General features: G+C 40.0%; 1 protein-coding gene across 1 annotated transcript in view; it reads left to right on the top strand.

Moving 5' to 3' along the window:
- The first annotated feature begins 3,187 nt into the window (after window positions 1-3,187).
- Window positions 3,188-10,020, top strand: part of LOC148890662 (sodium- and chloride-dependent taurine transporter-like) — a 30,820-nt gene continuing 23,987 nt past the window's right edge. Inside the window, exon 1 of the mRNA XM_089009982.1 lies at window positions 3,188-3,404. The gene's annotated coding sequence lies outside the window, so the exon portion shown is untranslated. The remainder of the gene's footprint in view (window positions 3,405-10,020) is intronic.

Genomic DNA, 10,020 nt, shown 5'->3' with positions numbered 1-10,020 from the left:
CCCAGGTTGAACTGGGATTAAGTAGATGTAATTTGGGTTGTTATGTGTGGGATTTATGTGGGTATTCCGGTTGCCTCCCACATTCACAAATTATTCACTGTTTGTCAGGGGTGTACAAAGTTTTTGCAGATTTGGTGTGTTAAAAATGTCAAGGGGGTGGGAGCAACTCTGGCGGACGTTCTTCACACTAGCTGTCTAGCTATCTATTAGCTATCTAGCTTTCTATGTTTTTGAGTTATTCCGTAGCTAGCTTTCTATATTTTTGAGTTATTCCGGGTTGAGTGAACGCTGGTGCGTGTGGCTGCTGCTGCTCACCCACAGAAAAACTGGTCCTGTAACTGTAAAGTGACCTTGAGAGTTTTGAATGGCGCTTAGAAATTAAATGGATTATTATTATTATTAGCTTTCTATCAGCTAGCTAGCTAGCTATATATTAGCTATCTAGATTGAGAGCTAGCTATTAGCAATATAGCTAGCTAGCTCGCTAGCTATTTGAGTCAGGAAACATATAAGCCATCTAGTTAGCTGGCTATCTATTAGATAGCTATCCAGCATTCTATTAGCTAGCTAGCTTTCTATCTTTTTGAATTATTCCGGGTTGAGTGAACGCTGGCACGTGTGGCTGCCGCTATTACTTTTATTATTCGATATTACTGCTTATTACGATACTATTTCTATGAACGCAAGGAGAAAATTACATGCCGCAGGATCGGCTATATTGATAGTCCGGTTATATCGATATTTTTTCCGACTCCCGAGAATATCGATATAATGAGACTTTACTGTATATCATTCAGCCAATGACTCATATGTTAATTTGCTGTTCCAAATTGAGACTCTAGATGGCAGCACTGAGCACACGCATCTAACAGCGCTACTGCCCAACGTATTCATTCTACATGGGGGTAGACGTTATTGATTTTATGACAGAGCTTGCGGTCCGGATAAAAATTGACAAAGGGCCGCATTTGGCTCCCGGGCCGGTCTTTGGACATGCTGCTGTAGGTTGATGCAACACTCAAAATTGTCCTTAAAGGACAACCACCATCATTTTTTTGTTTCCTCACATCAGAAAAACGTTTTATAGCATCTAAAATACCCAAAACACGCAGGCTGATATTTTTAGTCAAATGCAAAACACCAATAAAAATGACTTACAGTGTCCAAAATCTGCCACAAATCAGCTCGAAACTGGGGATTTTCAGAACGAAACTGGGGATTTTCAGAACGTAGAACGTAAAACGTAAAATATAGCTATATGCGGTGGAATCTTTGTAAAATACGCTCAGTAGAAGTCATTTGAAGTGATTTGACAAATTATGGACATAACTTGTCCGGTGGCGTCGGTTGTCCTTTAAGTGTATTTGTGAGTGTGAATGGTTATTTCATCCATGTGTGCCTTGCGATTGGCTGGCGATTGATTCATTATGTGACTACAAAATCATTGAATTTGGTGCCCTGGATGATTTGTTGCCAAATAAATGACACGGTGGTGTTTTGGTATTTGTATTTGTATTTCTGACGGCGTCAGGAGGTTAACGTTAAAATTGTATTCTGATAGTTATTAGTTCCTTGTTATAAAATGTAGTTAGTAAAGTAATCCAAGTATCTTTGGAGAGAGTAATCTACTTGGATTACTTTTGATTACTTTTGAATAACTCCTATGCTGTGATGCTGTATTTGTTTAATGTAAATGAAAAGAGATTCTGATTTTGGGATTTTTGATCAAACCCGGTTAAGACCAGAACCAGACCTCATGTGAGCAGCGGGAAAACGCAGAAGAAAGGTAGCATGCAGCCATTTCCGGTGTCACTGGGAGTGCTACGCCTCCTGCACACAGAAACCAGATGAAGATGACTCGAGACCATTCGCACCCAAAAGTTAGAAAGGACAAAAAACAAAACGCCAGAAAACTTGCGAGTTAAACGATAGATTTTAAATCTTACTGATGGTCTAAATAAAATGTGTGAGACAAAAATACTTGCAAAATGGACCTGGACCCAGACCCCCTCAGGTCGGCTGGGACAAGTCTTATTTGACCACAGGAACACAATTGAAGCGGGTTATATTTTGCTATGCTCCTCACCTTTGCAACAACCTCCCAGAATACCCGAGGTATGCTCAAACTGTCACTTCATTTCAATTAGGCCGGGAAACATCATCCGTTTACTGCAATATTCCAACATCCACTTACATTTGACAATTTTATTTGTTTTTGCTATTTCTCCAATGCTTATAAAGCACATGGAATTGTGTTTTGAATGATTTTATGTACTAAATATGCAATTTGCTGTGCTGCTAAAATTGCCTTCCTTTGCCAAGTGAACTTGGGTAGCTTTGGCAAATGAAAAATAACGGAAAAACACTCACTGAACACCTTGGGTATGATCCGAGTTCCAGGGTGCTACTTGGAAGGTTCTTATGCAAAGGAAATGTTATGAATAACAGAGGGAAATGACTTGCGCTGGGACTCGACCAACAGGGAACATTTCCAGTCTACGGAGTACTCCGTGTTGCCGCATCAGTTGCGGCACTTTGATCGTTTGGCTAAGCAATGAATGTGGGAACAAATACTCCCCCAGCTGGTACAAAGTCAATAACACCGAATGAATATGGGTCATGGAATTTGTTTATTAACAAATGTCATTTCCAAAAAGTTATTTAAAAACGATATAGAGTCAGGAAGGGTACTGCCAAAGAGTTATTCTTGAAAAGGTGCCAATTCCAAGTGAAATTGGAATTATTTCGTTAAAAAGGGAATATACAGTCAACAAATGGCCAGTGTATAACGAAACGTGCCACCTTGAGGCGTCAAAAAAACAATCCAGTAATTCAGTAATTAAACATTATGGCAATGTAATGTGATTACTTTGCAGTAATAATGAAATAATAATAATACATTTCATTTATAAGTGCCTTTGGAGTATTTTTGTCTCCTTTTTGTCTCCGTGCACCTGCCACCTTGGCGGTGATGCAGCGGCAGCATCTGGGCTCCTGAATGGAGCGTTTACTTGCACCTCGTAAATAACCAATTCATGCCATCAAACACGACAGCGTGTCGCGTGAGCATTTGGGATTCCGCGAAACCGCGAACGCGTCACCTCTCTCCTGTTGCTCGGTGAGGAGGAAGAGGAGGAGGAGGAGGTGGATGGCGGGAGGAAGGTGGAGGAGGGGAGGGAGGCCCGGTGATTTTCCACTCGCGATGGTATCACTCCGGCCCCCCCAAACCGGAGGAGACAAAGTTCACGGAGAGAAGCTTATAAGGAGGACCCGTTTTTGGGGAGACGCTCACGTCTCAGTCTCGACACTAGAGGACAAAGAGGGACTTTTTCTTTGGCTTTGTTTCAATCTAAAAAATAAAAAAGAAGACCCCTAGCCCCATAACAATAGCATTTCGGCATCAGGTAAGCATACTCATCCTTCTCCTTTCTCCTCGGCTCTGTTTCAGTTCGTTTTGAGTCCCTTGTGGTGTGACAGTGAATGCATCGCGCGCCGGCTTTAGGTTCCGTTGATGTTCTTGTCTTTAGTTTTTGGTGGTGTGACATTGAATGCATCACCATTTTGGTGGGCCATTCATTTGACATTATCGTTTTTTTGTCTTTATGACGGGGGTGACATTGAAGCAGAAGGCGCCGGTCCTCTTCATTTGAGCCTCTTGTCTCGTTTTTTGGGGGTCAGGATTTAATGCGATGTTGCCTTCATTTTAAATCAAGAGATGTCATTGGAAATCCAATCCAGTTGTCTTCTGGTGATTCATGTTATTTTTTTTGGAGAACGTTCCCATGCGACCTTCTTTGTCTTCGCCAATTGTAAAAATACTTAAAAAATAATATTCCCAGGCGACATTCTTTGGTCTTCACTTTTGGAATGTAGTCATTCATTTTATAAATTCCCACGGGACGTTCTTTGTCTTCACTTTTTGCGCCCCCCTCCCCCCCTTTTCCACATTTGCGCTTTGGGGGTTAAAACGGGACGTGGTGACGCGCTATTATGTGTTCGAGGGTCTTTAATTTTTCCGTTTCTCATAATTGCTTTGAAAAATGCACGTGTATTGTGTTGACGATATCGATTATTACAATTATTTACTCTGTACGGTAATAAATGAATCTAACCAGGGCGAGTGCGTGCACGTATGGAGCGGACTGAAGTCGGGGGCGCACAGACACCCCCCCCCCCCTTACTCCTCCTCCTCCTCCTCCTCATTGTCGCTCTTTCATTCTCACCCTCGGAGTATATCTCTCACTTTTTTTTAAATGTCATTGTTTCAAGAGCTTTCTTTTTATTGTCCTTCAGTGTCATAGTCTTATCTCTCTCCCCAACTCTCTCTCTCTCACACCTAGTATATTTCTAACAAATCACATCACCGAACGTCTGCGGCCGTGATGCTAACATGAGATGTTAAATGCCATAAACAGGCTTAAGAATAGCATCTATACTTGTGGTGTTGTAACGCTTAAAGTCAGGGGTATGCATGTCCTTTCCTCTCGAGGCTATATTCAGCCGGTTTTAGATATTTCCCTCCTCCAACACGACTGATCATTTGAATCACCTGTCACCATGTCCTTATATACACGCACTCTTATTGGATCAGGTGGAAAAAGAGGGAGAGATCCAAAGGTGGTTGGATAAGTGCTCTCAGGACCGCACTTGGGCACCTCTAGTTGATTTGATGAATGTTGGAACACAAATGATGGAGCAATATGTGTAGACAGACAGTGATACGATATGTGCACTGAACAGTTGTTGTGAACTGTTTGTTGGAAACTATTTATTTGGCATTTATTTGGTGCGTCATTTTGAAATGTCGAGGATGCTGCAAACACATTCCCAACATAACACGCTCCCAAAAAAATAAGCTTACCAATGAATATGTTAATGCAATTCTTAATGAGGCTTTTATTTTGAAGTTGACCAGCGTGTTTCTGTGGTGATTGATTTTCTAAGTTTATATTGCACACGCCAACATCAACACAATGCTATCCCAAACTCATATTTAATCGCTAATTTAGGACGCTTAAAAAAACTACAAGTTATTAATGCCATCAATTTTCCTTCCTTACTGCCTTCCTTCGTTTCTTTCTTCCTTCCTTCCTCCCTCCCTGCCTCAACCCTTCCTTCCTTCCTTCCTTCCTTCCTTCCTTCCTTCCTTCCTTCCTTCCTTCCTTCCTTCCTTCCTTCCTTCCTTCCTTCCTTCCTTCCTTCCTTCCTTCAATGCTTGCCTCGATCCTCTCCACCATTCCTGTCTGCAGACCGCGATTGGTTTTGATGCCCGCCGCTTTCCATTATGAAATGTCAGCTTGCGTAACCATGAACCGCTGTAAAAGTGCCCGTGTGTATGTGGGGTGGGGGAGGGGCGGGGGGTGCTGCGATACCTGAGCAAGCAACACAGACCAAGCACACGGAACTAATGTGATTTACACTGTGGCCTTGTCCTGGACCCCATGCAGGTTCGCTCACAGCTTGGAAGCAACAGTTCATGAAGTTTTATTTGTTTTATTTTTAAATTGTTTTTTTGGGGGGGGCGGGGACTTTAATTTGTACAGATTCCATTCCATAAATTTTATTCATGTCATTTTTCTTCAAAAGTTCTGTTTTAATTGAGTTTTTATTATTAGCTAGTTAGCTAGCTTTCTATCTATTTGAATTACTTCCGGGTTGAGTGAATGATGGCGCGTGTGGCTGCCGCTGCTCACCCACACAAAAACTTATCCTGTGACTGTAACCTTGAGAGTTTTGAAAGGCGCTTATTAATGAAATGGATTATTATTATTATTATTATTATTATTATTATTATTATTATTATTTTAGTATTACTTTTTTATGGAGTCATTGTGGCATCACAAGATTGGCCGCCTTATCTGGATCTTCTATTCAAAAGATGTGCTGATCAGAAATGTAAAGCAATGTAATTTCGCCATCTACAGGGAGCCTTTAGCCGGTAGTCGTTTGCCAACCTGAATTTCACAGACAGGCCGGTCGAGACGCTTGTCCCTCTTACCACTGAAAATTTGAAATGTTCTTTGAGCAATATGAACATCCCCAACAGTGAAAGAGTTAATTACGTTGCACGTCTTCCAATGGAGCTCAGTGCTTCCACTGCCATGTTGTGGCAGAAAGTGGCACTGCAACCAAATGCATGTTTTTTTTCCAGACATGCAGAAGCACAGTACAGCAGTTTCAAAGGAGTTTGGACTTACATGAAGAAAAATAAGAATAGCTTAAAAATCAGCACTGTGGCCACGGGCGCATGATATTATTCATTATGATTGGTGGGGGATCGTTTTGCTTCCTTAAAATCAGCGTCTCGCTTGTGGCGATGCTCACCTCACACGTCATCAAAGTTGGAATCACGAAGACAACAAGAGGGAGAGGGATGATGATGATGATGATGATTGTGTAGTCGTTCAGCCCAGTGGAACTAAACACGCTTAAAAATAGTGGAGTGTGTTATATAAGAGCTTAGTGTGCGTGTGTGTATGTGTGTGTGTATATGTGTGCGGAATATACACACAGACCAACATTTCCTGCGGCTGGCTCTCACGGCTGTGTGGAGGTTGTTCTGTGCAACTGCAATAATTTACTAATAAAATTATAACGTGGAATATAGAGTACAAAATACACAATGGAATATGTATGTACATTTTCATGTATGGTACATACTTGGATGCACAATTATGTGCATTGTATGTTCTTATTTTTAAAAAATGATAATTGCGAGAGGATTTTAAAATGCACTGCTTATTTTTCTTTTGGAAAGAACTTTTTAATCATAATTGGATATCTTTTTCTTAAATGTGACCAATCTTGTAATGTGAAGACATTTTTCATTTACCACCATTTCCAATTTAATCTTCTAATATTGCACAATAAAATAAAACCAATCGGACCTTGTATTATGACTTTCGTCCTTCATAAAATGCCTATTCGAACATTTTTATACACATACAGTCATACCTTGGCTTATAATAATAATAATAATAATAATAATAATAATAATAATAATAATAATAATAATAATAATACATTTGATTTCTAAGCGTCTTTCAAAACTCTCAAGGTCAATTTACAGTCACAGGATAAGTGTGTATTCCAAATAATAATTTCCCATAGGAAACCATTAAAATGAGAATAATCCATTCCCAGGTCCCCATAATACATTATTTTCAACTAAATAAGCCTTAAAACTACACAAATATACCTTATTTTTTTGTATAACAAATATGCTATTGTATTGTAATTAAATAAATTAATGGGTTGGAAGTGATCGTTCGTTCCTGGTTGATAGCTTTTCAGAGTGTTGATGGCAGAGGATGGTTAAATCAACAGGAAGCCAGGTGTTGGACAGAATAAATTAGTTTAATCTTGTAGACAGCAGGGGCATCGCGGGGTGTCGGACGAGGAAGAGGCAGGAAGAGGGAGAGAGAGAGAAGCGCGGACTGGGAGAGCATTTATATGACGGACAGGGTGCGACTCAATTGGATGTGACGTAATGGGATGTGACATCATGTAAAGGCAGGCAGGATGACGTATCAGGAAGTCCAAACCAAAAGAAAATGATGCAGAAAGTTGTTTAAAGATGTTCCTATAGCGAATTACCCCAACATAAATAAACTGTACTATATAATAAAGTCGTTTTATTTACCTTTGTGATGGTCGTTGATGGCTTGATGGAATTTTTGCATAGTATCTCAAGGAGCTCTGGGTTGTACATCTTGGAAGTTGTGATATTGCAACAGCAACAGATGCAGGCAGACACACTAGAAACTTCATTAATAGCTCATTCCCTTGCTTGTCTTTTGTTTTCAAATTGTACATATGGCTTGTGCGGGTTATTGGTGGAGCCTGATTGATGGGATATTTTAACTTTGCAGTCTACACTAAGATAAAGTTGAAACAAATCCAAATTTCACTGTGTTTTTTATCCAATTTCTCACCTTTCACTTTTGATTTTTTTTTTACTTTTGTTTTTTTGTTTCAAGCACTGTCGTCTACCTTTCACGTGTTGTGTGCTCACAGCACTCTAACCCCTCCCCCGCTCACTGCTGCGTGTGTCCCCTCCATCCTCTACCACGGATCTTGACCAATCACGTGGGGCTTTAACCGAAGACTGGGGGCGGGTAATAGAGGAAAAAAAGTCGACTGCCATTTTCAACACCTTGTTAGGAGCACCAAGAACAGGCTCGTTCGCGAACGACTCATCACTCATTGTGGCGCTCCATGTGTTTCCCGAAAAATAGTTTGTATGCCAAGATTATATTCTTGCAAATTTAACGTTCGTAAATTCGTTATCTAAAGCGTTCGTAAGCTGAGGTATCACTGTACACTCTTCCCCCTCAATATTATATATTTACCAAAATATTTATATTTTCTATATTTCTCATAACAAGTATTAATAAAATAGCACAAATGCCCCCCGCCCCCGACCTCAATGTCAGAGAGGTTTTGGATTTGCGAAAGTTCCTCCTGGCGTCCCATTGCCATTATCATGCTTTGTCATCAACCACCACCGACAGTTGACATAATGGCCCTCCCTGCATTGTTTGAGCACATATGCACGGCTTAGTTACAATTTAACCATCGGGAAGCAGGTCACGTTCGTGTATCATTAACTTCACTCTGGGCACACGAGCCCCATTAAAAAACATTTCAACGGCTCGTCTCCTGCTGTCAACGCTCCTTGCCATACACGTTGTGACAAGGACATCCGAGAAAAGCCTACTAGAACAGCCAAAGCCAACAAAGAATGAACTGTGAGCAACGTTGACACACTGCATTGCTTTTCTACATGCTGTTCGCCATTCTCCCATCTCGCAAATGACACGATCTACACCCATGTCTTTTACTCAAAAGCTGTGATAAAGTGATGCGCTGCTGGCAATTCTTTGGGTGTGCACACTTTACTTTTCTTCTTGAAAAGACTTCTTGTCCTTTCGGCTTTTCCCTTCAGGGGTCGCCACAGCAATTAGACGACTAAAAGACAAAAAAATAAAATTGAGTTTTACAGGATGTAAAAGACATCTAGGAATGGGGTCTGCAGACTTTTGCGAATCAAAGGTTAACTTACGCGCATTGCATATGCATAATAAAGAGTAAGTGGTGTGATGTCAGAATCACAACACGCTCGTGTCATAAAAAATCCCTTTGTCCAAAGCAAAATACTTTTATGCTCGCTGTGATATTTATTTTCCTTATTTCGAACAAGTAAAGTAAATCTAACGTAAAACCAAAAAGCTTTACTGCTGTAGTTTTTTTTTGCGTGAAAGTTTGAGCGTTGCAGTGAAGATTGGTCAACATTTCATCTGATGTCCTGGAATTGGCTATTTTTTTTCGTATCAATCCAACTTTTTTCTTGAAAATGGATTTTGATTTTGTGATACTGTTCAAAAAAAGGTACAATGTATTTTTGCCATAATTTGGTAATTAACATCTGCATCTGTATTTTGTGCCGTAAAGCTTGCGCTCCTCGTAACTGTGCCTATGTCGCCGTGGGAGCGTTTAAAGGGAACTGCATTGAGTCATCTCCAATCAATGCATATCTTTTTTATTTAATTAAAATGATTTAACAAAAATATAATTTGAATGTTATAATTGTATATAGATTTTTTTTCTTGAAGACATACAGTGGGGCCTTGGCTTACAAACTTAATTGGTTCCCAGACAGTGTGTGTAAGTCGAAAAGTGTGTATCCCAAAAATTAATTTCCCATAGGAAACCATTAAAATGAGAATAATCCGTTCCCAGGTCTCCATAAAATATAATTTTCAACTAAATAAGCCTTAAAACTACACACAATATACCTTATTCTATGTATAATAAATGTGCTATTGTATTGTAATGAAAGTAATACACTGCACTATATAATAAAGTCATTTTATTTCCATTTGTGATGGTCGTTGATGGCTCTTAATTGACACCTGTTGCTTTCTGACTTGTAAGGTCTTACGAAACTGAGGCATCACATTATCATTCATCATGTTGATGATTCTCATAGCCACAGTCTTTTCTGGATGGAACTGTTCA

This window comes from Hippocampus bargibanti, linkage group LG12, assembly GCF_051943395.1.
Source record: "Hippocampus bargibanti isolate YZ-2025 linkage group LG12, ASM5194339v1, whole genome shotgun sequence".
Lineage (NCBI taxonomy): Eukaryota > Metazoa > Chordata > Actinopteri > Syngnathiformes > Syngnathidae > Hippocampus > Hippocampus bargibanti.
Note: the sequence above shows the minus strand (reverse complement) of the source record. Positions and strands in the feature narration are given on the sequence as shown.